The sequence below is a fragment of the Eutrigla gurnardus genome, assembly GCF_963514095.1.
Source record: "Eutrigla gurnardus genome assembly, chromosome: 12".
Taxonomy (NCBI): Eukaryota; Metazoa; Chordata; class Actinopteri; order Perciformes; family Triglidae; genus Eutrigla; species Eutrigla gurnardus.
The window spans coordinates 8,465,115-8,470,150 of NC_139926.1; positions in this window are offsets into that span (position 1 = coordinate 8,465,115).

A 5,036-nucleotide genomic window follows, 5' to 3' on the forward strand; every position below is an offset into this window, starting at 1 on the left:
CACACAATGTATACACTCGCAAGCACAAATCCCATTTCCCTTGAAATGAGTGAAAACCAGTAAGACAACTCTGTAGTTTCATCCACGAGAACAAAGAAAGGACATTTCTGGACAAATTGTGTGAGACAGAGGTGAGAAGTAACAGTAAGTATACATTTACTACAGTACTGCACAATATCATTTAACATTTTACATGAGCCTGTTCCATTTTCTTTTATATATAAAACAATCCTCATTTACATATGTGCCTCTATATCATATTTCTTTTCTTTTTTTTCTTTTACTACAATTTGTTGAATACTTTTGTTTGAAATTATCTTTTAGGAATAACCCCTTGAGATGGGCCATCTCGTTTATTGAGGGGTCTCGAACAACATTAATACAATGAAAACACAATTTAGACAAAACATATAACAAACATAGAATAACAGTAACAATAAAGATGGTTAATTAGTGATTTTTTAAATAATTTTATTCAAGTATGTTTTTAATGCAGGACTGACTTGTAATGGATTATTTACATTGTGTTATTGATACATTTATGAATACTTCCTTCAACACTGTTAAATACAATCTTGAGGTACTTTACTTTAGTATTTCAATTTATTGTTATTTTATACTCCTAAAACACTACATTTTACAGGGATGTGCTGTATTTTTTAACCCACACCTTCATCAGGCATCTCTAGTTGCTCCAGTTTATAAAATATAATGCATGTTATATATGGTATATAAACGGTAAATAAAGATCCAGCTCAATGACAATTATATCACAATTCAATGTCCCCCTCCAGTCAAAAGTCTGGCATTCAAACTATATTACTAAAAAGTACCGAACATAAAAGTATTATGCAGAATGGCACATTTAAGAACAATTAATATTAATTATTGGATTTTAATTATTGATGCATTAATGTGTTCATCACTTTAAGCTTGCAGCTGTTAAAAGTGGATCTCATTTTAATTACATTATATTCTGCTTGGAAACCTGTGGATGCCCCCGAGGATCAAAAAGTCTTCACCAATAATAAAACATTATTATGAATCCATCAATTATATTTTCTATGATTGATCTCAATATGCAGAGTAACAAGTGACTTAAGTTATGAATTACATGTAGTGGGGTAAAATGTTGAAGAGCTGTAATAGTGAGTAGCATAAAATGTAATTATTCAAGTTAAGCACAAGTACCTGTTGTACTTAAATGCAGTACTTGAGTAAATGTACTTAGTTACTTTCCACCAATGCTACTGACACTAACAGTGTTTGAATAAACATGTCTTTAACACTAAAAAACTGCTTTTGTGTCATGCACATTTTGCTGTTTACTCTTTGCTTGAATTCATTCTTTGTATTACATCCTGAATGCAGAACATCCCGTAGTATCGCTGCATTCTGTCTCAGTTGTGAACACATCTTCCACCAGTCGACTCCAGAGTGTGATTCCATTCCAGCCTGACGTTCATATGAAGTATGAAGCTCTAGTCTTATCAGAGAGGCTATCTGAGCGCTGCATGCCCAGCAGAAGAAGCCGAGGTGGTGGTGGTGGGGGGGAGTTATGGAAGGTATGACACACTGCTTGGTCTGAAGCCCAGACACCCAGCTCCTGTTACCAGTGAGAGACGCATGAAGAAAAAACACAATGGTGGTGGAGAAAAGGCTGCACATTTGTGGATGCATCCATCACTAAGGAAGGATTTCCTACACGGCCAGTATCCGTCTCTGCTAACGGTGCACCGTATGCAGATGTGCACACACATATCACACATCTGGTGTATTGATTCATACTTGATTCTGCTTGTCCAAGAATGTGGGCCCTTCATTTGTGCGTCACTCTCTTTTTTGTGTCTCCGTTCAGCGATTGCTCAGACTGTGCTGAAAATCTCCATTTGAACTCAAAGCCACATTAACAGCAGGAAGTTATGAGGAAACCATCAAAGGGAGAGAAAGAAGCGGTTGAAAAGCATTGACAGTTTAAAAAAAAAGAAAGAGAGAGAAAGAGAGAGAGAAGTGAGGGAGAACAAGAGAGGGAGAGGTCGAGAAAGAAAGAAAGAGACAGAGCTGGAGGAGAGGGAAGATGCGGAGTCAGAGCGGGTCGGCGACATGTGTTATTTATTTCCCCCCATGTAAACACAGAGAGAAGGCAGACATAATCAATAGGAAACTCCAGATTGTAAATAGACGGCTCTAATAGCCTAAACACTGGCCGCTATAGTTACACTCACACACACATATCAGCAGCACTTAGACTCCACACACAGAGACGGGGAGGGAGGGAGACGGGATAAGGAAAGACGTAAGAGCAGAAGGAGTGAGAGAAAAAGGAGAGAAAGAAGGGGCCAGGCTGGGCGGGCCACCCTTATTTACCAATAAAGAGCCCTGATGAGAAGATAAACACACCGGAGACAGTCTGGGCAGGAGGCGGAGGGAAGGAGAGAGGGAGGTGGGAAGGACGGAGGGGATTTGAGCTTTTATCCTCCACTTTGTTCCAGCAATAAAGAAGCCGGAGTGAGGAAAGGTGTGAAGGCAAAAAGCTTTGACATTTGGTCCATGCAGACTGTATACGTTGAGTAATAGTTGATGGGCATCCAAGGGGCTTTGTCTGTCTGTCGATGTATACACTTAAACCTGCACCCATTACATTACATATTTATTTTATTTGATCTTTTTGGTTCAACTGCCCACAACTGGAAGATTCAGTCTCACTGCTACTTATCAGCAGGGTTTCCTGTACGTTACCAGTCGAGCACCAGTTGACAGACAGACATGCTGGTGAACTTAGTGGAGCATTCAGCCATTAATGATCCAGACGAGTCCATAAGAGTTGGTGGGGATCAAAACAGCCATTAGCTGAATGTTGGACGTATGCAGCCAAAAATGTTGGTATCTTATGTTTTCGCAAACTGCGGATACGTTGAATGTCAACCTTTTCACATTCGGTGAGAGCAAGTGACATGAAGCTACCGCGATAACGAGTATGACAGGAACAGGAGGGAGGGCTGTTTAGCTGGGTCAAACAAACACAGGACTTTCACCCAGGAAACCGCTCTTTTCCATTCATAAAAATGTTCACTGACGGCAAATATCATGTGTTTTTACTCTGTAATTACAATACTACAACTACGGCAATATGAAATATATATAAAAAATTATATATAGCTGCATTTTTAGTTGTGATTTGTGGCTACAAATATTTGTTTTAACGTCACCATTCACCCAAAAACAAATTACAATCATTTATGTGTTACTCTGTTCCCTTTAAAACTATTTTGTTTTAGCAGCTGATGGTTCATTTTTTTTGACAGCGGTAGGTGTATAAATGACAATACAACATTATATCAATTACTATTTAATATTCAATACAATAATATTTGATGAGACCACAAAATCCACCACAATACAATTTCGACTTGATCGAGTTCAGGGGCCTGTGATCGTTATGAGACAATATCAGATGCCCATTTCACACAATCTGTTACATTAATTCACCACAACAACAAAAAAGCAAATAAAATATGATTTGACAATTGTTTAACTGGGCTCTATTCCTTTTAATATTCCTTTTAATAAAAAGAAATGTATTGTTCACTATAAAGAGCCACATTAGTGTAAGTAAGTGTGCTTGGAAATGGACACAGAAATGAAAAAATAAAGGTGTATCCTAAATTTGACGATGTCTCGATGTATTCCTCTTGAGCAACTTGGTCCAGACATTTTAAGATTTCCTGAAGTTGGAAAGCAACTGGTTTTGTCTGCCCACTCTGCTTTGCCACCAAGTATCAAAAGTTCAGAAAGTCTGCACCGCTGTTAAAAACATGTATTATATGTGATTGCATTTCATTTTTAATTACAACTTGTCTGACACCGGTACCCTGAGACACAAACCAGTGAGTAAAAGGAGACCGGTCTCCTTCAGAACCCCAAATTAGTGCTAATTTGGTGATATGATTAGAGAGCAACCTTCCTGTAAACATCAACCATGAGTCTGATGCTCAGCCATTAATTGTTTGCTACAGCTACTTAAAAATAGATTATTATCAGCTCGTAGCTTGTGGAAATTTCCGTTCCTAATGTGAGAGTAATGAAGTGAGCGCTTTGTAGAGAAACTGCTCCTTTTACTTGAATTAATACTTTTGCAAGAGTGAGCTGATTGTGTCGGCGCTCCAACCGTCCTGAAGGATGTGGCTTCTTGTGCTCTCGGATTCAAATCCAGTGTGTGTGTGTGTGTGTGTGTGTGTGTGTGTGTGTGTGTGTGTGTGTGTGAGCACGCGTACGAGTGTGGTTTTGGTTGCTCATGCGGTGTCAGAAGTCATCAGGGTGAGGCTGAGCGGCGACCCCATGACCCCCATCAGAGATCAGAAGTGAAGCACTTAGCGGTCGCCTCCCCCCCTCCCCTCCTTCCTTCCTCCATGATCCATGCAGACAGCCTTCTCTGATTCCACCGCTGCTGCTAATAAAGGCAGCAGGAGACTAATTCAAGTCAACAGTTGAAGTGGAGTCCTTGAGAGGAGAAGAAGAAGTTAAAGGTTGTGCTGTCACTCAGCTCGCAGCTCTGCCTTCTTTAAACAACTGATATTATACCCAAAGTGAAACAGGAAATTCATTCCAGCAGCATTCGTTCCTTACTATCGCCAGGTACACGGACACACAGAAAGGTCCGACAAAAGGTTAATATTTCATATTTCTCCGCGACACACACACACACACACACACACACACACACACACACACACACACACAGTACACAAGGATATTGCTGTAAGGGTTTTATGGGCTGCAATTGGAGTTATTTTCGACCCCTTTATTCATTTAAAATATTTTAAAATATTATTATTTATTATAGTATATAGGTGTTATTTAGAAAGATTGTATATCAAGATTCACTGTTACTGTCATATTTGAAACAAAAATTTGAGGACGTTTGATTTCCATGATGCAGAAAACATCCGGGATCCCCAAATTTGATTATAAAACTGGGAACAAAACATCAGCTGTAAAACGTGGAATATCACAGAATTTTCCAAAATATATGATGA